This window comes from Amblyomma americanum, chromosome 6, assembly GCF_052857255.1.
Source record: "Amblyomma americanum isolate KBUSLIRL-KWMA chromosome 6, ASM5285725v1, whole genome shotgun sequence".
Lineage (NCBI taxonomy): Eukaryota > Metazoa > Arthropoda > Arachnida > Ixodida > Ixodidae > Amblyomma > Amblyomma americanum.
The window spans coordinates 35,079,457-35,104,524 of NC_135502.1; the positions used below are offsets into that span (position 1 = coordinate 35,079,457).

At 47.3% G+C, this 25,068-nt stretch overlaps 1 protein-coding gene across 1 annotated transcript in view; it reads right to left on the reverse strand.

Moving 5' to 3' along the window:
• Nucleotides 1-25,068, reverse strand: part of LOC144136586 (fasciclin-2-like) — a 568,432-nt gene that overhangs the window by 479,722 nt on the left and 63,642 nt on the right. The gene's annotated exons all lie outside the window — the stretch shown is intronic.

Sequence of the window (25,068 nt, forward strand, 5' to 3'; positions counted from 1 at the left end):
ACACAGGGGCCGTGCACAGTGATGCGAAGGCAATCGGTGCTATCAGAAAGCACCGAAATATCAAAGCACGATCAGAAGACATTAAGTGCAGCCATTTTCTTTGTGAGAGCTCTTTGAAGTACACAGACTGTCTTAAAATGAAGCGTAGCTGACAGCCTCAAAAGCAAGCACTTGGAAACGTCTTACTATCACAGGAAATAAAGAAAAGAAGTGTCTTTTCCGGCACTCAGGCGCAAATATAAGTTATACATGGTTTTTGCTTAGTAACGGTAGTGACGGTTTCGCAGAAAGTACGCGCCAAGGGCAGATGTAAGACACGTGGAGGAGAACCGGTCGTCTCTTCAGGAACAGAAAGATCAAAGGACGACTGATCAAATGTCCGTGAAGAGCGGCGTGTTTTCAAAAGAAGTGTGAGCGGAAAGTCCACAAATTTTATCTATGTGATCATAGCACACGCTTTGTTTTTCGGTTTTCGTCGTTTTTGCTTTGCCACTGGTGTAACGAGTCCTAACAAGTAAGAACGATCGGGAAAAACAGTTCTCAGAAGAAAAAAAATGAATTGGAAAAAACTTCTAACTTCGGACACATCAGAAAAAGGTGTTGCTATGAAAGGCCACGACATTCCTTTCAACTCATGTGCGTGGTAGAGTAAATTAGGCTGGTTATGCAAGAGGATTCGACAAGCCAAACACTTTAATTTGAGCTATTCGAATATAGGGTATGTTTAGCCTATGTATTGGTGTACACGTCATTATCAGAGTACCAACTTTACATACGACTTTTTCTAGGACAAACTGCATTGCCGGAATACGTCGTAACGACAATTATATGCACTAAGAGTTTTTCAAATTTCGCAGAAGCGGGCACGTAACGGCGATTTCTTTCCGAACATGTCGCGGCGTTGCGCACACCTCAACCCGAAAAGATATCGCCTCGGGCGGACAGGTATTGAAAAATAAAAAGTATACATGCGAAGTTTCAAGAATCAAGAATTGAAAGCATGAACCTCTTCAAGTCTTTGTCAAGCAGCTAGACATAGCAGGTTTTTTTTTTTCGGGAAGGCTAGGTGTTATCGCCATGAGTACGAACACGGAAGAGACCACCGCCTGTGGCGTGCTCCCGAACCACGCAAAGCAGCGATCGATGACCAGGCTCTTCCTCCGCTGGCACCGCTCCTTTCACTTCTTGCGTCGGGGACCGCTGGAACTTCACTGGGGCGAAAGATAAGGGGCTTTCTCGTCGCCGGCGCCTCACCTCTGGAAGCTCACGCGCCGGACATTTACGCCCGGCAGCGCCGACAGAAACACGAGATTTCCGCATCCGCCCGCAGATTTTTCGCCTCTTTTTCTCGCCGGGTCGCCAGGCGTGAGTGGTACAAGCGGCAGCAGCTAACGACCGGCGGTGTGCCCGCGCTAAGATGATTTATCTCCTGCTACCGAAAGCAGACACGGAGACACCGGAGGAAAACATAACGGGCATGTCGCGCGTGGAATACTGCAAGGATACGGATTTATTTCTGTGTGCTTCGCCTGGGAAGCTCAATAAGCTCGTTTTCTCAGTTTCATTTTTTGGCGATAGGTGTCGCGGTAGGTGAGAGGAAAGACATCTGTCGCACTGGCCGTTAATGATATGGGCTTATGCTTGGGATAGGGAGGATACAAAGATGCTTGGGATACAAAGGGATAGAGAGAAGGATTTTGGGCAAGGCTGCTAATCTTATCGTCTAAATCAGAAGGCCAGAAATTTTGGAATATGAAGGCTTTGAATCTTTCTAAAGTAAGTGGGATCTAATTTCCCGCTGCTCATTTTCTCTCAAACCATTATTGCAAGCCTCGAAAGATACAGGCGATACCATGCACCAACACCGGGTCTGCCTCACATACATAATACTTTTCCCACTCAGGGTATGAAATGACTACGGCAACAGAACAGCCAAAACAATACTGTGGGTAGAGAGTATTGCCAAACCGAAACCAATACGGTTAAAAAGAGCACAATATCAGCCCTACGGGTCACATCAGTCAATGCTGTTTCTGCTTCGACGATCATGGCTACGAGACATTGGTAGTCAGGAAAGAGTGATAGTTTCAGGTAATGAACAGTCATTTCAGCAATAATAATATTTTAACGTACATACCTTCGTGAACATTTATTCGCTCCTTTGCTAATACGCAACAAGACGCCGTAAAGCGCGATTTATTCTCTTCGTCCCACCTTTGCTGTCTCACTCTTCCCCCAACCTATTTTTTTCATGCAAGTTACGAAAAAAAACGCGTATGTGAAACAAAATAAATAAAACTGCGCAGGCAGCGCCACGGTGGGACAGCGGCACGCAACAATTAGCCGTAATTGGCGACGCGTTGGAACGGGCTTATGCAAGCACTTCGTACGTCGCTCCTCCCCACTATTCCCGGTCGTCGTCATGGGGATAGAAAGAGAGAGAGAGAGAGAGGAAAATAAAGGGAGAGGGGCAGCACCAAACCGGTCTCGGTACGAAGGGGTAAGGCAGGGGGACAGGTCGGGCCTTAATTACGGCCTCTTCGTCTCGCGTATGCGCCGCAGACAACGACCGCGGTGATGGGTCGCGCGCCGCTGGTTCCGAGAGTGGGTTCGTGTTCCGCGCACGCAGAAATTCCTTGTTCCAGTGCACGTGCGGCTGCGCGCGCATTCTTTCAAAAAACGCGGGGATCCGGCAAGGGACAAATGGCGCGGGAGAACAGCATACAGACTGAGCGGGAGTTGTTAGCTGCCGTTGCCTCTGGCTAGAGAGCGCGAATGTGCGGGTCCGCCTGATAAATAACGCGGAGAAATTGCATGATGTTGGGCCCGATAAGCGAATTACCAACGCACAACAAGTGTATCCAAACAATGCTCGTAAAAGGAAACTACGAGGACAAGGTTCTTAAGCGGCACCATCTATTCGTGTGTATATCGTTTTGAAATATTGCAGGTATACATCAACAAGAAGCCAACGCGATGGCTCAGTGGTTATGGCGCTCGGCGAATGACCTGAAAGACGCGGGCGAAATTCTAGAGGCCCGTGTACTATGCGATTTCAGTGCACGTTAAAGAAACCCAGGTGGTCGAAATTTCCGGAGCCCTTCACAGCGGCGTCCCTCATAGCTTGAGTCACTTTGAGTTGTTACATCCCATAAACGAAACCATACATCCGGACAGGCCGCCATTGGAATCTGAACCTGGCAACGTTTAACGCTAGAACTTTAGCTAGTGAGGCTAGCCTAGCAGTGCTGCTCGAGGAACTAGCGGGAATTAAATGGGATGTGATAGGGCTTAGCGAAGTTAGGAGGACAGGTGAGGCGTATACAGTACTAAAGGACGGACACATACTGTGCTATCGCGGGTTAAAGGATAGACGAGAACTAGGTGTGGGTTTCCTCATTAATAAGGATATAGCTGGCAACGTAGAGGAGCTCTACAGTATTAACGAGAGGGTAGCAGCAATAGTAATTAGGCTGAATAGGAGGTACAAGCTGAAAGTGGTGCAGGCCTACGCACCCACATCCAGCCATGATGACCAGACCGTTGAAAGCTTCTATGAGGACGTAGAATCAGCAATGAATAGAGCAAAATCGCAGTACACTGTACTGATGGGCGACTTCAATGCGAAGGTGGGCAAGAAGCAGGCTGACGACCACGCGGTAGGTGACTATGGGATAGGCTCTAGAAATAGCAGGGGAGAGTTATTAGTCGAATTCGCGGATAGAAATAATTTACGGATCATGAATACCTTCTTCCGCAAACGAGAAAACAGGAAGTGGACCTGGAAGAGCCCCAATGGTGAGATTAAAAATGAAATCGACTTCATACTATGCGCTAAACCTGGCATCATTCAGGATGTGGCCGTCCTCGGAAGGGTGCGTTGCAGCGACCATAAAATGGTAAGGTCTAGAATTAGCTTGGACTTGAAGAGGGAACGGAAGAAGCTAGCGAAGAAGAAGACCATTAACGAGTTAGCCGTAAGAGGGAAAGCACAGGAGTTTAGGATAGCGCTGCAAAACAGATACTCGGCTTTAACTGAGGAAGATGATCTTGATGTTCATTCAATGCACGATAACCTGACATCAATAATTACGGAGTGCGCAGTAGAAGTAGGCGGTAGGACAGTTCGAAAAGACACCGGGAAGCTATCTCAGGTGACGAAAGATCTGATTAAGAAGCGCCAAAACATGAAGGCATCTAACACTACCGATAGAATAGAACTAACGGAGCTATCAAAGTTAATAAATAAGCGCAAGGTAGCCGACATAAGGAAGTTTAATATGGAGAGAATCGAGCATGCTATAAAGAACGGAGGTAGCCTAAAAACAGTGAAGAGGAAACTAGGCATAGGTAAAAACCAGATGTATGCATTAAGAGACAAGCAGGGCAATGTCATTAGCAATATGGATAAGATAGTTAACGTAGCCGAAGAGTTCTACACAGAGCTGTACAGTAGCCAATGTAATCAGAGCGCCAATGAGAAAGACAGCAGTGCACAGCAATGCGTCATCCCGCCAGTAACGAAAGATGAAGTAAAGAAAGCCTTAGAAGCAATGAAAAGGGGAAAAGCAGCTGGGGAGGATCAGGTAACAGCAGATCTCTTGAAGGATGGAGGGGACATCGTGCTAGAAAAACTAGCCACCCTGTATACGCAATGCCTTATGACCTCGACTGTACCAGAAGCTTGGAAGAATGCAAACATTATCTTAATTCATAAGAAGGGAGACGCCAAGGACTTGAAAAATTACAGGCCGATCAGCTTACTATTCGTTGCCTACAAAGTATTTACTAAGGTAATCGCTAATAGAGTCAGGGCAACGTTAGACTTTAATCAACCAAATGATCAGGCAGGCTTTCGTAAAGGATATTCCACAATAGATCATATTCACACTATCAATCAGGTGATAGAGAAATGTGCAGAATATAACCAACCTCTATATATAGCTTTCATTGATTACGAGAAAGCATTCGACTCAGTGGAAACCTCAGCAGTCATACAGGCATTGCGTAATCAGGGGGTAGAAGAGCCTTATGTCAAAATACTGGAAGATATATATAGCAACTGCACAGCTACTATAGTCCTCCATAAAGTCAGCAATAAAATTCCAATAAGGAAGGGCGTCAGGCAAGGAGACACGATATCGCCAATGCTGTTCACCGCATGTTTGCAGGAGGTATTTCGAGGCCTGAATTGGGAACAGTTGGGAATAAGAATAAATGGAGAATACCTAAATAATCTGAGATTTGCTGATGACATTGCCTTGCTGAGTCACTCAGGAGGTGAACTGCAAATCATGATCAACGAGTTAGACAGGCAGAGCAGATCGATGGGTCTAAAAATTAACATGCAGAAAACCAAGGTAATGTTCAACAGTCTAGCAAGGGAACAACAGTTCACAATTGGCAGCGAGAGCCTAGAAATTGTGCCGGAATACGTCTACTTAGGGCAGGTAGTGACAGCTGATCCGGATCATGAGAGGGAGATAACTAGAAGGATAAGAATGGGGTGGAGCGCATATGGCAAATTCTCGCAGATCATGAGTGGCAGTTTACCAATTTCCCTCAAGAGGAAAGTGTACAACAGCATAATCTTACCGGTACTCACCTACGGGGCAGAAACGTGGAGGCTAACGAAAAGAGTTCAGCTTAAGTTAAGGACAACGCAGCGAGCCATGGAAAGAAAAATGATAGGTGTAACGTTAAGAGATCGGAAGCGGGCAGAGTGGGTGAGGGAACAAACACGGGTTAATGACATCCTAGTCGAAATCAAGAGAAAGAAATGGGCTTGGGCAGGGCATGTGATGCGAAGGCAAGATAACCGCTGGTCTTTAAGGGTAACGGAGTGGGTTCCAAGAGAAAGTAAGCGTAGCAGGGGGCGGCAGAAGGTTAGATGGGCGGATGAGATTAAGAAGTTTGCAGGCAAAGGGTGGATGCAGCTGGCAAAGGATAGGGTTAATTGGAGAGACATGGGAGAGGCCTTTGCCCTGCAGTGGGTGTAGTAAGGCTGATGATGATGATGATGATGATGACATCAAGAACAAACTTTAGACCAATGAACTAGCATGTCTTGGCCGCGGCGCCTCAGCTACATTGTCACGTGAACCGTGGTAGCTAAGAAACATAATTTGGTCTGTTTCATATCATCGCAATTATTTGTTATGCTCCCACAAACATGTGTAAGCAGCCCTGTAAAAAAGGTGTAAAAACAAAACAACACCGATCTGAATCTCCTTTTTGCCTTTCCATTAATTTTAATGAACTGTTACGAGCAATGCTTAACTCAAGTTCAACCTGCCGCTGAACCCAGCAATTACATTTGCGTAAGTCGCGCTAGGAGAAGCTTAATTAGCCCCTTAATCACGCAGTGTTTACCAAGCTGTTTGAATTGCCGCTCGCTTTGGCATTCTGGCTTAAATGTAACCAGGTTGCACAAACAATGGCTGCCACTTTAATCTTATCCGCCTCGTTTCACTCACATCTCCTTTTTCATTATCCTGCTAGCAGCCTCAATGTAAACAAACGCAGCTTTCGGAATTGCTCCTTGAAGCAATGAAATAGAAAACTTTACGCGTTCGATCGGTGTTTGCCCTCTTCATGGCATCTTTGGTGAAAGCCCCTAGATACATGCCCGGGTAAAGAGCAGCTTACTACGGCGACTTTCAAACATGTAACGCGCAAAAAGAAATTACCCCCTTCGACGCTGACCAAAACACAGTCGACGGAAGAGGAGGAGGTTTAATCATCATCATCATCATCATCATCATAATCATAATCATCATCATCATTCTGGCTACACCTACTGCAGGGCAAAGGACTCTCCCATGCCTCTCTAATTAACCCTGTCCTTTTCCAGCTGCGCCCACCCTGTGCCTGCGAACTTCTTTATCTCATAAGGACCAGCGGTTATCTTGCCTTCGCAGTACATGCCCTGCCCAAGCCCATTTCTTCCTCTTGATTTCGACTAGGATGTCATTAACCCGCGTTTGTTCCTTCACCCACTCTGTCCGTTTACGGTCTCTTAACGTTACACTTATCATTTTTCTTTCCATGGCTCGCTGCGTTGTCTTTAACTTAAGCTGAACCCTTTGCGTTAGTATCCACGTTTCTGACCCGTAGGTGAGTGCCGGTAAGATACAGCTGCTGTTTACTTTTCTCTTGAGGGATATTGGAGGCGGACGTTCCGTCTACATGCAAGTCCCTTTTAATAGGAAGTGAACTTTGGCCTCGAAAGGGCTATACTAAGGAAATGATACTAAGAAAGCGGAGGTGGCAAAGTGCAGAGAGAGAGAGTGAAGTCTCCCTCTCCACTTTCAGGGCAGAGGAGGAAGTGGCCAGAGGGTGGCTGCTACGGGAAGAGCCCACCTCAAAGAAAAAGCGAACAGAGAAATGACTTTGCAGAATGAATAATGACACGCTACAGAATACGCACTCTAATCCTTGGGTTGATGAGTACAGGTCTTCGGATATGGACGAAGCCCTCCAAAATATAGCTCTAGCCCCGATCAACTCCTTACAAGGTCCAAGCTTTTTGGTCATCGAAAATAATTACCTACGGTCAGAAATGAGTCTCTTCTCTGCCTCATAGTGCTCCTTTATAATTTCACGTAAACCCTCCCTGCCTTTCTTCCTCCCACATGGCCGCACAATAAAAAAAATCGGTAGATTTCGACAAATAGGCAAAGTCGGCCCAGAAACTTCGCGGCTGCACAAATTGCTACATAGTTAACAAAAGCTTCGAATGCAAACGCATCGCAAACTCGTAATGCAATTTAGCGCCATATTGTTTAATTGCAAAACATTGCTTCGTGTACCGATCAAGAAATTTTTCGCAACCAACTAACAGGCTTTCCTTAAATGTTTCTGTGCCACTGTGTCTTCTGTTTATACATTTATTTTCGCTTTTTGTCGTTTCTTTCTTGTTTGTGTATATTTTTGCTTTCTTCTTTTTAAATGAGGTGGTATGAGTATGCCTTAGACATTGTTCGTGCCTCGCTCTTTGCAATGCCGCTGGGTCCCTAAGGCTTCAACAAACGAAATGAAATATAAATGAGTAGTAGGGAATAGAAATAGACTGCAGCCACATTTTTACCTATAAAACAAAAACGAAGCGCTGGCTTTACACGCACAAGGTGGCCGCGGAGAGCATCATAGTAGCAAATCCCGAGAAATAACACCGTGTTCAATTTTTGAAAGTTCCTGGGCGATGGCTCGCCTTTCCTATTTTTCTGAACCAGATGGTGATATTCGCTGCGGCAGCTTACACTACCGGACACTGGACTGCCACATATTGGATACACGTAAACTTAATCCTCGCCAGCTTAAGCCTGTCGCGAGTTAATCTGACACAGTCGCAGCATAGGCCAAAGATAAGTCAGATTTTTTTTTCTATTGTATGTCACACTGTACAGCCTTATCTGCTTGTTTTATTGCAGCAAGCCGGCTATTTTTTCAACCACAGCCCTCTGATACTCGAGCCGCCAGCCTAAGTAACAGTTTTCTGGCTGCATCGATTGATTCAAGAGTGTCACGCCGATTGCGATTAGCTTATCCTGGTACTCTTGTTCGGACATTCGGAATGCGACAGTGTAAATGAAGCCAAGTCTGGACCAATAAAGGCAACTTGTCACAGTTCGCAAACATACAAGGAAAGAAATAAACAGGGACTGCAGAATATGAAGAGCGCGAAGGAGAGTTCTAATAAAAACAACAACAACAACAACTACAGGAGCGAGAAGCATGTTAGTGCGCAGGCGGCAATAAATAATACATTCGAGCCGAAATTGAACGTCAAGAAAGAGAGAGTGAAGTGGCTCGAAGCACGTTGCGAAGTTCGTTTTTATTTGCAACCCACCCTCAAAGGCGTAGTGATTTAAACCCACAAAAGCTGACACGACAGCACCGTTCCATGGCGGCTGCAGCTTTCCTGCCTCCGTAAAGAACGCGGCGAACGTCAAGGGTCAGCGTGCGACAGGGCAGGAAGCAGCTGGAAGTGACAGTTAATAACGTCCTGCCAAGACCGACTTGCCGCGAGGACCTACGGCTTGAGTTGTGCTAAACAGGTAGGTGCTAGACAGATTGCCCTGTGATGTGACAGAAGGAATAGAAATTCTTAGTGCCGTTTTGTTTCGTGTCCATCTCAGAGTACTCAACTAGCTAACAATGTTGTTTGGCTGACAGAATCGTGCCCAAAACCCATAACCGGAGGACCTATTGCCTTCATTGCCTTCGCGATATTGTGTTCGGCGAGGCAGCTGTTGTAGTTGGTGTCTTTGCTAGCAGAACCCCCAGAGCGTGTTTTCTTAGACTTAGAAGTCGAAGGGTCGAACGGGAAGTTTCAAACTGTGATATCCCGGAGGCACAACGGTCTCTAGCCGTTGGCATTATAGACCTGCCAGTGAGCATTGTAACCTGTACCCGTCCTGAACAAAACCTGTCGCATCTGAGCTAAGGCCAGCGTGGCATCTCATCTCATATAAGAAGAGCCAATTCAGAACATTACGCGGACAAAGCGTTTACATTATGGCCGCCACAACAAGGAATAGGCGTCATTACCAAAGCGGGCTCACGAAAAAGTTGTACGTTTCTTTTCGGAACCAATGTATGATTATCTTTTCGTCGCTTTGCTGTCTCACCAACACAGCAGACTATACCTGTACCCCCTTTAATAGACTGCCCATTGTGTATAATGCACCGCTATTGCCATTTTGCTATTTGGAAGCATGAAGCAGCTTGCATGCGCATGTTCCCGATCAAGTGCATCTTTTCTGTTTTCAGCCCGCCGCGATGGCTCAGTGATTATGACGCTCGGCTGCTGACCCGAAAGACGCGGGTTCGATCCCTGGCCGCGGCGGTCGAATTTCCATGGAGGCGAAATTCTAGAGGCCCGTGTACTGCGCGATGTCAGTGCACGTTAAGGAACCCCAGGGGGCCGGAATTTCTGGAGCCCTTCACTGCGGCGTCCCTCATAGCCCGAGTCGTTTGGGACGTTAAACCCAATAAACCAATAAACCTATTCTGTCTTCAATGCTAGCGAACACGCATCGAGAGTGAGGAAGCGTGATTAGAAAACGCATAAAAACAGAAAACTCAAGCACCTTTCCTTTGCTGGAGCGAAGGCAGCAAGAGCAAACCACGGTGAGACAAGAGCTCGCGTCTCTCGCCGAGAGCAGCTCGCGTTCCTGAGGAGCCCCTCATTCATCCTGCCAAGGAAGCACAGGGGGTCGCAGCCCGAGCCCAGCCACCTATTCACGCCGCAGAATAGAGATTAACGAGCTTTCTGCTCTGCGGAGCGAACGCCCTCGCCGGAGCATCGCGCATGAAGAGCATGTGCGAAGCGCTGGGCATGTAATTGCAATGCGACTCGCTTACAACGTAGTTCCTTCGTCCCTTCGCCGCATGCACTCCGCTAGAAAGTTAGCTCGGTGACCTAGAAGTGTTGAGGCGTTTCTCACAGTCACTCGTGTGCGCCATCAATTTTCTTCATATCTTCGCCTCTTAACCGGCCAAAGAACACCTCAAAGGAGCTTTCTTATAAGCAACGGGGAAAGGAGAAGCGCTATGCTTGAGCTTCACTAGCCACATGTATGAATTTTTTTTACCACTTGCTTATGTAAACGACCTTAGAAGCACTCGCAATGCAGAGTAAACAATTCGAAGTTACCTTCGACCAGTGCCTTGATTATGAGCTATACTGCATAACGAAGACAGTGAAGGTTGCCGCGGCGGAGTTGCCTCTATTGCAAACTCTATAGCAGGTCTATGAAGCGGAGCTATAGGAAGGCATGTCTGAATGGGGATCGGGTGAAGAAATTATAAGCAATGTCAGTTTATTTCGTCTTCTCCTGTCTGGAAAACAGGTAAGTGAACGTGAAATGTTTATAATTTTTCCTTGGTTTTTCCCGCAGTTTCTAGCTGGCCCTTTCAGCGCTCAGAAAACTGCTTGCTTCTAGACGTATCTCGGTATTGATGACGCAGTTTTGCACGAGCGTTCTGATCTAATGCAGAAAAGTCTCTAAAGCATGCTTGACCCTACCTAATTGAGCAGAATTAAACTATGAACTGGAATAAACGATTTGAACAGAAGTGTATATATAATGCCCTTCATAAAGAAATGTTTAGCTGCACATCTTTTCTGTCGTGTGTCTCCACAATCGTCACAGCGGATGATGGTTAATTAGGTTTGCACTAGTTACATGACAATTACAGGAAGCTCTTCGGTAAAGCCAAACCTTCTCAGAGCCTGCGTTGAGCGAAGGTTTCATTTCAACGCTCAATCACGAAGCCCAAGGCTTGAAAATTGTATCGAAAATATTAGCGCTTGCAATAATATCAGCCCTAGTCTGAACCGTTTCCTTCAGGCTCACGAAAATGAAGGAAGCGTATATACATCAGTCTACATCGCGACAGTCAGTGGGGCGGAACAACCTCTTTCATGTACGTACTGTGAGAGTCATAATCTGAGAAGTCGTGGTGGCAGGCCTAGTGTAGTCACTGCATCATTCCTCTTAGAACTACATGGATGAACATCATCATTCGCAGTTTTTTTTTTCCACGGGAAGATGGCTGCCTCCAAGGTCACGGCTGCGGCCAGGTGTGTGACACTTACCTGCGAAGCACGAAGGAAAACAAGAGGTTTTATTTGCAAGTTTCGTCGACAGATGCTGATATTCGGCGATAGAGAGCTCAACTTCAAAAAAGAAGCCGGCCTAAAATTGAAACATAGAAAATGCGAGTACAGAAACATAATGAATGTGCAGATTTTGCAACGATCCGAAAATGTACACCCTAGAAATAAATGCTGAGCATCCTGTACTCGCGGCACCCCCATGACTACCCTATAAACGCCTCGCCCGGAGCAGAAAGATATAGGTGCTGTCAAGGGCGACTAACAGCGATTGCTGGTTGCAAAACTGGCGCGCAAAGTGCAACGTCCTCCAAGCACCAAGGTGTGAAAACGGCGGTCTTACAGCATCCAGAAATTCAAGGAGAAAGCGGCCATGAGTCGGCGAGCTCGCCCCATAAATGAAAACACCAGACGCTAGCAATATCAGCGCGTAACGTTCACTCTTTCGCCCGCTCCAACGGCCACTAAAACTGCTGCCGTAAGGAGCGAGGAACCATCGCCTTCCCTCATCAGCCTAAACGCCAGAACACAGCGCGCCCTCTGCACGTAATGTGTTGTTTACTCTAGTCGTAAGTTCCAGGCATTATATCAAAGTCTTCAGTGCCTTATGACGCAGTTAAAGAAAAAAAGATAATCATAACGGATGCAGACACAACGAGATCTTGCAGCTTATAGAGTTGTAAAGGCAAAATGTCGACGACCTTTGACCCCCGTTAGGCATCCACGCGGCCCGCTTGTTAAGCGAAAGGGCCATTTCCCGGGCACCACCTGGAGCTGCGCGTGCGAGTAGCTTTCTGTGAGATCGGAGGTCAAAAGTGACTTTCATAAAGGAGCGCAATCTAGCCAGAAATACGAAGGCGCGCCCTCCCAACCTCGAGAAAATCGCAGCCTATGAAAGCTGCCGCTCAACTCCGTTAAAGCTAGTCGCGGCGTTTCCCATTTGAAAACAGCTTTTCTCTTTCTTGTAAATTGTTTATCTAAAAGGCGATTTTAAAAGATGGGGTACCATAAAGTGAAATGTGCTTAGAAATGCGAAGTGAAGGATGGAGAAACAACATAGCGAAATGAAACTGAAGAAGGGAGCCATTTGAAATGCTGGAGCACCGCCACTGCAGCTACACCTAGCATCTGAATCATCACAGTTTTTTTTCTGTTTTTTTTATGCTTATTACAATTATTTTTCGCTGGACTACATAGTTGTAGACTCTTGAAGCAAGGCACTCAGAAACGGCAGCTGCTCTGTTGACTCAATCCGGCCCCATAACGTAATTACCACGAAAAAGTGGGAACATGTTAACGACACTTAGAGAGCAAAAAACAAACAAACAATGATATCAATATGGGAATCGCCATAGAGGTAGTGAATTCGTACATGTGACAAGGCATCAACGATGCCCTCTCAGTAGCTAGCTAGGGCAGAGCAGCAGTTATTTTACCGGGACAGTAACCATGTAAACCGATGCCGCATAAGAATGGCTCCGAAACTTCATGTGTTTCACTGTTGCTGTGCAACAACAGCCCACGTTTTCTCATCACAATTCTGAAACGTCTTCATGGCTACCGTATAAACACGTGCGGTTTGGTAGAAGACTGAAGTGTTGCGCCCCCTTTCTTTTTTCTCAGTGGCAGATGGAAGGCGGAATGGGCGCTGACTAAACCCATGCTGTCTTAGGAGCCCTTGTACAAACGTAGTTGAGGCGAGTTGTACGAAGCAGCTTTTGTAGTGATAGCTACATTACGGTAGCATTTCGATCCTTCAGCGTGGCGGCGCCGCCACCCTGTGGCTGCGCTGCCACCCTGTCGCTGCACCGCCACGCCGTGGCTGCGCCGCTACGCTGTCACATGGTTGGTCACGTGGTGCGGAGCAGCTGCCAGCGGCGCGACGCCGTGGCTGACCACGTGGTTCGTCACCTGGTTGGTCACGTGACGAGCCACGTGGTGCGGAGCAGCTGCTGCTGCCGGTGGCGCGGCGCGCCGGCGAAACCAAGCTGCAACAGCTGTGCGCATGCGCCGTGTCAAGTGGGACGAAGATGAAGAAGGAACGCCCTGCGAAACGGAGCGGCGAAAGACTGGCTTTGCAATTCGACTGACCAAGTTCCACTCGGCCAGCTGTAGCTATTGCGCCACTCCGGGTTTAACCAGAGCTAAACCACCGCCAATTTTTTTTTTCCCTTGGAAGTTTATTTTTTTGCGATTTACTCAGAATTAAAGTGTTTTTTACTCCTGAAACGATTATGGTGTAAGGCTGGCATGTACCTGCTGTAAAAAACTTGCCGATACAATGTGTTGATATAAATACAAAAATGTAAAGGTAGGGTTAAACTGGATTTTCGGAATTGTTAGGTATTTGTCAGTCCAATACGAGTGACCACGTCATCGCAGCAATGTTATACTGGCGTGGTGTGAAGCATCTTCGGGATTTTACTTCGACTTTAAGAACCTACAGGCTGCACACTCACAACTGCAAACAGGGAGAGCCTCGTTTTTCTCTATAAGAAGATCAACACCTACGCAATCATTCATACACTCTTGATTTTAATGTCGTCATGAAATACAATATTTATCTATTTTATTGCATGACGGCCTTATAACGTAAACGTGCTGATTATATTCGCTTGGAAATGCAAAGAGAAATATCGCCTGCAAAATAATTATTAAAAAGGTCTTTTTTAACAAGCCAGTTTTCTTCTAAGTAAAGCAACTTGCAATAAAAGGCACGAACTAACATGGGTCTAAATGAAATTGCGCGTACGCTTGCGTCTCCTGGGGGCTTAACAGAAACTAAAACAAAAAAAGCCGTCATTTCGCAGAGGACATGCAGTTCGTCCTTTCGTAGGGCACCAAGAAAGAAGTGTTTTTTGACGGCACTTTTATCCTCCTTAATTGTCTCAAAAAGCGCAAGCACTTTCGCGCCATCGAGCATTATTTCCAGCTCAAGTTAACACAGGTCGTGCACATCCCCTCAGCCCAGAAATCAAGCACTACTGACTGACGTCGACGGCCTCTAATGCACGCATGTACAAACGCATCGCAAGGAAGGAAGCGAAGCGTGGTACCCGTGAGCCAAACATGGCAGGGGAAAAAACTGGTGAGTCTGGATGAAGAGACTGGAAGAACACACTCGGCCGTCTTCAGCAGGCCCGAAAAAAGGCGGCGCGTATACGCGAGAAAGCTTCACGGACGTCTCTTGTCCTCAACACACGGAGACAGCTTTCTCTCGAGACTGCTGCTGAGGGGTGACGATGAGGCGTACAAAAAACCCTGGTAGCCGGAAGCAAAACGATATCTGTGGACGATAGCTGTGGAATGAGCGAGGCCCGCATTTGGAGGAACGTGGGCCGGTAAAAGCCGCCTGGATCCGGTCGAGGAAGCGCTAAGGACAGCAGGAGACGGCGGACACGGCCAACGTGACAGGGCTGCCGATGCGGGGCTCTTCAGCGGCCGTCGTCCGAAAAGAGCCACTGTGCCGCCCACGAAGCTTCGACCCCTGTGGAGCTGGGGCCCTAGGCGCTTGGGAACCGAACAGGCAGCGAAAGCAGCCTCACTGCCTGAGGATGACCCAAAGAAAGGTGCCGCACCCTGAGACTTACGCATCAACTGCTACTGCTTTTCGATGTCTTCATCGAGTAGCGCCGTAGAAGAGAAAAGATGCAGGATCACTGTGCGCCTTTGTGACGTGCCAACGATTTCTTGCCGGGCTGTAGGAGGAGTCGAGCCTGTGTATCAACTTACAGCTCTATTCTATCTTGCAATTTGCGAAGGCCTCATGGTTCTGCTGTATGCCTGTACGTATAGCCTTTGAAGCTACTAGCGCACAGTGAGTACGCAGGATGGAGTATTTCTTTTTTTAGTTTTGCGAGCAAGGCAGAGTGCTAGTTGCACGAGCGTGATTTACATAACCTCACCCGCAGAAACAGGAAATGAGATAATTATTTCCACACGACTGCAGCGCCCCCTATTATGCTGCCCTCTTTTCCTGCCCAGACAATTATAAATGAGAACTCGGTAAACAGCGCGCAAACTTCTGACAGGAAGAAGAGCAAGAAGAGAAAACCACGCAACCGCCCTTTCCATGTAAGCCGTTACAAGCGGTTTTATCTTTTTTTATATAAAGTCAGTAGCACCGTTACGCTAAAGAAAGAGAAGGTATAAAGAGCACGCAGCATCATCGACTTGAATCTACAATATTTAAAACATTGCTGAAGCAGATAGCACCAGCATGGTTGAATTCTAAGGGATGCAGGCTTGGTGGGGTGTTTTCTCCATCCCTGATGTCATTTTTATCGACAATTCACTCTTTCCTTTCCTGCAGGGTACAATTCTTTCATAAAATTTAATTACTTTCTATTGGAAAAACTTCCTGCTTTATCTATAAAAAGTTGCCGCGTGCACTTCTGCACACCTCCCGAAGGAAACACAAGGTGACAAAATACACCAGAGTACAACCCCGAGGAGGAAAAGCTTTATAAATAAAAAAGAAAAAGCCACAAGAGGGGCGCTCGAAGCGGTCACTCTTGATATCGCAGCGTAGCCCTCCAACGGAGTCATTAATAAAGAAGCACGGCCTCGGATGCGAAAGACCGGACGCAATACAACTTTGAGACGTACACAACTCCCAGGATGCTGTCATGGAAGCGCGCAGTTCGCTCTACGGACACGCAAGAGGCGAGGGGGGAGGGGACTGAGGGGGTTGCGGAGAACATGGCCTGCCCTGAATCATGAATGATCAGCGCCAACGAGGGCGCCGAGTCGCTAAGTAGTGGACGTTTCGTGGGCGCCGGCTGGCGTCGGAAGAAAACAACAATGGCGAACAACGCTCAGGAATGTTTGTATCTCAACTGAACGGACGTTACCTGTGCTTTCGCTCAGTACCAGACGATAGAATGCCTCTCGCGAAGAGTGTGCAGAAGTTTAAAGAAATCGATGTCTTCGAAATACATCGATCGCTGCCTAAATAAATCATTTCATTGCTTGGGACACACAAACTCGTCGTCTTTAACGGCAGGGATTACTGCCATGGTAGCACAGCGGAACATTGGCCAGCAAACTTCACGTGGGTGTCTGCGCCGGCAAAACGGAAAAAACTGTTCTAGGGCAAGTGTTTTCAGTTTTAGAACCATGTCAACGTGGGACGACTGCACAACGTTAGCAGTTTGATTTGATTCGTATATTCGTTCGTATTGTGCTCCACTTGAAATATACACGTTCAAGCATAACAAGAGCTTTCCTCTGGGTTTCTAAATAAATTCAGTAAGATATAATAATGAGCATGTTTAATTGTAAAGCTTTATTTTTCTCATGTCTGCTTTTCGTTCATTCTGTCTTAGCGATGCCGTAGCAGGCCTATTTTCGTAGGTATTGAAGCCCAATCTACAACTCCCGCTTACTACCTTAGCGTTGAGGCCTTCATAGAGTCGGTAAGTCTTACGTTCGCGGGTAAAGTAACCTGTCGCACAATCGACCACATCAAAGAGTGCTCCACTCGAAGTGGCGTGCATCGTTCTATTGTGTGTCTTGGCGTGACTCGGCGGCTTCCACTGCAGTGATCGCTATGTTAGCAGTCACAAATCAAATCCACGCGTGAGGATACTGCGAGCGTGCGAGTGTGTGACTGCGCGACACCGCGCAGTTGCTTCGAACGTCACACGACTAACCGACCTTGAAACTAGGCACAAAGTTTGCGAGTACTTGTTCGCATTTTCGTATTCCGGTGGGTTATAGGTTTGCTCTAACTGCGTGACCTAGAGCGAACCAAGCAGGTGACCCGCATTCTCTATGTTGATCGCAATCGCTACTCCCTCGTTTCCCTCCGTTCCCTGTTACCTCCCTCGCTATCACTCGATGGCGTGCTGTCTTCGCCGACGCGGTGATCGATCGATGCTACTCTTCAGCTAAACGACAAACGCTGCTGGATTGATCTGACTTTCCTTCGACTGGACCTGCGTGTGTGCAACAAGGGTCACGCAATTCCGAATATGTTTGGCGGCGCAGCTGCGGCTGGTATTATTCGTTTTGTTGAGGCCAGTTACGTGTACCCCTGGGTTGCCTATTTGTGTGAGCCTTAGTTGGCAAAGATCTGTTCTAATAGTTCTAAGGATGAAAAAGAAAAAAAAAGGTTGATGCTCGCTGTTAATCAGCTGTTCATCCAAACACTGAGAACTGAGAATCGAGGGGGCCCTTGTTTCGCTGTTTCCTTAGTGAGCCTTTCCAGTGGGGTTGAATAAGACTAACAACCTCAGTGGACTCCGGCTGCGTTAAGCGGAATCAGTCAGACTTCCAGGCCTGGTAGCAAAATTCTATAAACATTCGTTGTTTTCCTTTCACCTACGAGGAATTGAAGCGAAACCGGGATTCGAGCCTCCTGCACGTGAGGCGGATGGGTGGTGGTGAAAACATTTATTATGTAGGGACAGGAGGTATGTTTAGGTCAGCCCGTAGCGGACCGATCTCTGGAAGCACTAGGTGGAGGTTCCTAGTTTGAGACCGCAGTGGCGGTGGCCGCCACCCGGGGCGCGCCCGGCTAAGACTTGTTGGGCCTGTAAGTCGGGGCAGCCGAGCAGGGTCGCCTCCCAGTCCTCCCGGGTTAGGCTGGGGATGGGGGGAATAGCCGGGTTGGAGGGGCAGACCCACACCATGGGATAGGTGTGAGAAGACACCGCTCGACAGTGCGGGCAGCTGCCGTTAAAGGAGGGGTCAAAATGTTTTAGTGCTGCCGGGCACAGCAATGTATTGGTAAGAAGGCGGAGAATGAGCCGCTCGTCCGCCTTCTTGAGGCCTTTACATGGGTGAGGGTAAAGGTGATGACTCTCTTTATAGTAGGTTGTAACATCTTTGAAGGTATAGACCGGATTAAAATCGGGTTCCTGATAGGATGGGGAGGAGAAAAGAGCCAGGTGAGAGAGCGCACGGGCGCCTGCGCTTGCTGCCTCGTTTCCTGCCAACCCCTGATGAGCAGGGACCTATAAAGGTAACTGTGCGTGGTGCCTGTATCCCGTATGGAAGTTTGGTGGATTCGATAGGCTAGGAAGGCAGTGCAGCTTTGTTCGACGTTCCGACAGGCCCCTCGCGGGTTGGTGATTATGAATTTGGAATCGAAATATGAGGCCGCGAGAGCAATCGCGACGTTTTCTGCTTGTGTTGCACTGCAGGCTCTCAAGGTGAGGCCATTAACTGTGTTTCGGTTGTGAACTACCGCGACCGTGTACCATCCCCGTGGTGAGGGCCGGATGCGTCGACGTTTGCTTTACATGCGCATATTCTTGTGTTGACACGCGTTTGGTATAGTGTTGTGTTGTGTTGACACGTTGCCGATGCGTCTTTCATTGCCCAGCACTATAACATGAAAATCATTGAAGAACGCATATGACAAAGTGTGCGCGATGCGAACGTAGAAGGACTCGTAAGGTTAGGCACAAACTTTTTGTACCAGGCACGCGGAAAACTTTTTTGCATTGTCGGCACAAGACCACGAGTAGAACAGACCCGTATCTAAACTGCCTTCTTTACTCGAAACATTCTCGCTGTCACACGAAACCAAACACCACACAAACGAGGGCATGAAGAGTGTCACCAAAGCTCGTTCTTAATCTCATAAAGCTCCCCTTGCAAGCGGGAGTGGCGTTCGCGGATTTAGTTGGGCGCTGAGCGCTAAGCGGTGCCCGCAGGCGGGTCTGCGCTCCCTAACAAGCATTGTTTGTGCCCCAGAACTGTGGCGCGCAGGCCTGCCTGCCCGCATGCTGCAGCGGGCAAATCCGCGCGCCGCGTGTGAACAGCGTGGCGTGTGCGTGCCGGATTCGGGTACGGGATTAAGCGCTAATTGTGCTGCAGCGCAGAACGGCGCGGGAAAACGGCAGCCCGCGCTGGGTCTCAAGGCAAAAGGGAGAGGACTCTGATTGGGTGCCGCGGAATTACTTTTGCAAGTAATTGGATTGCTGCATACCGAAGTTTGCCTCTGTAAGTAAATTGCGTCAGAAACTGTTGCAAACTCAAAACACTGAAATTGTCTTTCCTCCCAATTTGTCGCATAAAGGAAACAATCCAGATTATTAGTCCACCGCATCCTTCAGAACTATTGCTAATCTCTGTTTACTTCTTGTTTTTCGTCATTTCCAGTAAATTATCTTAAAGAACGCAAACCAGGGCACGTTCTTTCTTTCTTCAGGCAAAGACTTAGCGGAGGAGAGACAATGTTAGCGATTTGTAGGATACATTTTATTCCCTGAGCGGACACATTTTTCCTTGAAATCGTACCAAAAATGTATATTTAGTTCACGTGGTGCCATCTGTCGACAAACCAAAAAATTCTCTGTCCTTAAACCGAACACAGAGTGCCTGAAAACACACGACAAGCTGGACTCGTAATGAACCAGAAATAACAGTCGGCTTATGACGAACCTGACTCGTCCAAGCCCTCCACGGGTTAGTAAATTACGAACACTGACTCATCTTTCTTGAAAAAAGTCCCTGTACCGGCACAACATGCTGCGTTGTGTCAGATGAAGAAGTAAATTATTATCACATTTTCAAAAAGGCAGAAAGTAGATAACTTCAGAGTGATTTAAGGATATACCTCGGTCGCAGTGGTAAAAAGTACAAAATCGAATGACTTGATTCCGTGCGTCGCTGGACTGAAAAGTGCTAGCAGTAGCCGCCCGCAACTTCACATAAGGCTCTCCCACGGACAGTCTAATGCGGGGGAAATAAAGTGCCCGAACTAGAAATCATACTTTGCCACTGACACTTGGTGTCACAGATGGAAGCGAACTTGAGACGCCTCCAATAAATTCATGGCACTTCTATGCGTCAGGTCGGGGAAGAGCCCACGCATCCGGAAAGCGAATGTTTTGAAACCGAATAAGCTCATAGAAATTCAGAAAAGGTCATAATCTTGTGTAAATATGTAACGTTGCTCTTCGAGACCCCAGCTGTCAAGAAACTGCATTATGGTCTGGCTACTTTTATAGTTGCCTTTAGAGCGCATGTCAACTGAATGGATCATCATGTGAATGGCACGAGGAAATAAGGACACAGAATAAACGGAAACGAATGCTTATATTTGAGAGCGTAATTTAAAATTTTGCTGCTTACTCCGAGTGCCGGGACAAAATAGGAAGAACCTCTGCACCTCCGGCAACTCAGCTCAATATAAGGCGACGACATCGCCGTTGAAAGCGCGAATAAAATTCCCGCGACTTGTTCTCCGACTTTACTTTTGTCGGCAGGCCCTCTCTTTGCTTGCGAGGGCAAGTGAGAAGACGTTTGACCTCGGCCGTCAGGAACGCTTGGCGTGCTATACATAGACGAGCGTCAGTGGATCATTCTGGCGCATAAAGAGCGATACAGGAGAAAGCCTGGCGAGGACAATGCACGGCGGAAGAATCAGAGATGGTCCCGCGGGGGTAGAGGGGACAAACAACGCAAGAAACCGCGTCGGAGCCGGTAGCAGCCGCTGACGACGTAACGCTACATGACAAAAACGAACGTCTAAAAAGCCTAGCCGCCGGAGGCATCCCATCAACTGCACCATGCAGGCGTCGCTGTGAATGGCTGTGAAAGCGAAGATGATTTAAAGAATTTACGACAGAAAAAATGAAGGCAAGAAGAAGGTTCGAGAAAGAAAGTCTCGGATTGACAATAAAGCATAAGATGGTGCTGCTTTTTGTATTTTTTTTTTCAGTGAAATTTGTCTCTTACCGCAAGAATAAATTTGGCGATGGTTGTCACTGCTTGTATAGAGGAGTGTATATTTAGACAATGAAAAGAGCATGAAATGCCATGAACGTCAACAAAAGCTTCAGCTCGAAGTTTAAGTGTGGTGCCGTGAAGTATCGCCATACTGAATGAAAGCGCGCGGAAGGAGGAAATAGAAGCCCAGAAAGTGACGTGTGATGAAAACAAGACGGTACAAGGGCGATTAATTGTAAATACATTGAAAATAAACAAACAAAAGACGTGAAACATGAGGGAATACGGCAAGGCTTGAGTGGTTATCGAAAAATGTATTATAACTTGAGATTTACTATTCCATTCACCCCCCCTCCCCTCTTCACTCCCCAAATAAAAAATAGATAGCTATGGAGAAGTAAAAGATGCAAATGGCGTTAAAAGGTTTTCTCTGTTAATGCAACTTTTTAATTAATGATGAAACTTAAATATACTGCATGCAGATCGAAGTTATGAATTCAGTCACCCAAGAGCCTGTCACTTTTTGGTATTTTTCTTACCAGAGGCTTTGAAGTGCCGCCATCGGTATACTAGCTTCTGCAAGTCTCGCTTAAAAATTACAAAGGTTTTCGAAAGCAAAGACGCCCAACGCTGGTGAACCTTATTATCGGATCCGGAGAGCGTGTTTCATGTATACCTTCATCATCGGAACTAGGAGCGAGGTTCGGGTGGCACAGCAGGCACGGAAAAGTAACCGTCTTCATTCTTTTACGCCGGCATGCGTTGACAGTGTGTTGATGACAAACGTGCAACGCAGTTGTTGGGGGCCATATCCGGATGCCATGTGCTCACAGGAATCGATGACATTAGAAAATACAATATCTTCAAATTGCATCACTGATTGTAAAAATGTTATTGCGGAAATAGGGGTAACTTCTACAATGCTAAAAAGATTAAGTACAGCAAAGTGTGAAATTCACGCGTAAAGAGAAAGACGTCGTTGAAAAAAATTCTGGAGGCGCTTGTGGAATTCCTAGTGGCTCCGCACTTTCCAATCTGCTGCGATGCAAGCCGTGAGCGCGGGCTTCCATGGGAAACAGTGCACGTTGTGTGCACCGATGCGTGTGATTTGTACTGCGTGCGCGGCTCGGCGTGTTGGGGTTCTGGGGGAAGCGCCGGCTGGTGCGCGGACTGTCATGTGCAGGGCACCGAGCCCCAGTGTCGTATCAGGGCTTGTGATAGCTTGTCGACGCTGTTGTGCGTTGGCCGGAAATAAACTTGGTTCAGTGTTTTGGCAGCTCTCATCCATTCTAGTTCTTGCCGGCCTCATATGCCCGCCGCTGTTACAGGCGGCATAGGGGAGACTGCTGCGATTAAGACCTCAGCGTGGTGTTTTGGTTGTACCTAAAAGCGCGCACATCGTATATACCTCATTTCCTGTTTCAAATACACAAATATCGAAGGCTTCACGTAAACGCTAGGTTAGAGAAGGACATACGAGCTCTTGAAAGACAACAGGGCACGAGACCAAGAAGAACTGACTACAAAGGCACCACGTACGGCTTTGACACTGAGTGCTGTAGTGCAAACACGAACGCTACGCTTCTTCTAAAAAGTTCTTTGCAGCACTGTGTAAGCTAGAGACCTCCTCAGCCAATCAGGATAGAGCGTTAAACGTGCTCCTCCGTGTCTCGTCGTCTTCTTGTTGTCTGCTCTTTGAGTGTGCAAATATGGTCGGAAAAGAAAGCAAGCGGACGCTGTCTACGTACGGAACACTGAGTGGACATTAGGCAATCTCAGAATGGCGTACGCACGCTTACGTAAGCCAAACGCAAGCATTTTGTGGGAGGTTACGCTGTTTGTCACAAATGCAACCGGAGACACAAATATATCTTTAGCCTAGTGGCGCCATCTGGTTTTTAGAACGGAAGAAATTTTTGTCAATAAACCGACGTTCTTCTTTAGGTCTACGAACGGGAAAATATTCACTCGAAATAAAAAATATAATTTATCGCTCATTGATATTGCTGTAGGTGAGATGAAGTTCGATGCCCCATTAATGACTGGTGAGCGCACTGAAAAACCCTTATCAGCGACGACGAATTTACTCAGAAGTGAGAGGTCTTGCTTCGATGCACAGCAAGGCGGAAATTTGGGCGAGTTGGTAAGTGTTCATTTTCGCTCTCAGCGCAACACGAACGGGACACAAGACGAAGGACTAGCACAAACAGGCGCTGTTTCAGCGTCTGTTTTTGCTAGTCCTTTGTCTTGTGTCCCGTTCGTGTTGCGCTGAGAGCGAAAAAAAAATTGCTTCTATGCACGCAGCTATGTTCGTCCAACTATTTTAGCGTGGGCAACAGTTGCGCACAATAACCTCATCGAACTAGCTATCGTGACGCGAGCGTATATTTACGCTCGATGTGAAATAGCATTTGCCACATGTGCATGTCAAAGCACGCTATCCCATATGCCCATTTTATGCTGGAACTTCGTTCCGCAGCGTCAGAACGTCGCCTCTGTATTCATCATAGCTTCGCGACTGCTGCAAAGAACTAGAACTACTAATATGGAGTACGAATACAGGCACAAACTTAAAGAAAGCCTTGAGAGTGAATGATTCTACGGCGGAGAAACTGCCGCCAAAATCATCGCATGCCTGACGCCACCTGTAGCTTACAGTAACCTAAAACTTTACCTTTCTGAGTAGCTCTCACTTAACAAAGATGTGTAGAGATCAAAAGAGTGAAAACAATAGCGGCGAAGCCACCGCACCCCCCCCCCCCCCCGCCCTCCGATACAAACAAATTCGCTCAAACAGCTATTCTTATCACCCTTCATCAAAATTCTTTGTCCCAATAGAGTAGGCTGTCAAAGGATCACCTGGGCTCCAGACATCGAAATCACGTGACTAAAGAAGGGACGTCCTGTAGATTGGCCCCCTCCTGCCCGGCTAGCTAGGGTGACATTCACGTTCGCCAGTAAGTAATGGCAAGGGGCTTTAGGTTATGATGCACTTCAAAGCCAACGATGCCCAACCCTCGGGAAGTGATTTGTAGCTTCCGCCGAGAAAATAATACTGTATGTCACTGCAGCTCCGGTCTCATTCGGGAAAGGCTTACTTTGCTTTCTGCCCACTGGGGCCATGTTTTCTTTGACTGTTGGATAAAAAGCGCCCGGACGAAGGAGTGCATTCGTAGCAGAACGCAGTGGAATTGCGAAGAGACCGAGTGCAGGACTTTCTCTCCTTCGACGCCGCGTGCCCCGGCACAGCGGATGTCGGCCGCGACCTGAGTCATGCATCATGCACGACGGCCGTATTTGTCAGAGCTCTCTTCAGGACACAGCATCAGTCGCAGGACGAAGCTATATAGATGGGGAAGCCATTATGTAAGGTCGCACGTCATCGTTTATTCAGAGAGGCACACGGCTTGCACGTCGACAAACATTCAGACAGGAACGAAACGCAACATAAAGTATTCTATTTCCATATCCGCCGACGGAGTACCCGCGAGAAATGCACGTGGCGCAACGAAAAAGCTTATCATCGTTTTATGTAGGGTATTTTGGCCTGGCGGGATATATTACCTGCTGCTCCGCGGGAACGTTATTTCGCCCCTTTAATATTAACAACATCGTAATTGAGTTCGGAGCTAGTGCAACGGAGTTAGAAAGACAACATTTCCGTTATTTTTTACTTGCGAACTTCGAAGCATGTAGGTCATTGTGAAGCTTAACATTACCAAAAACTTTTCCTCACCTTATATGTACCGTTTTCTTTTAGC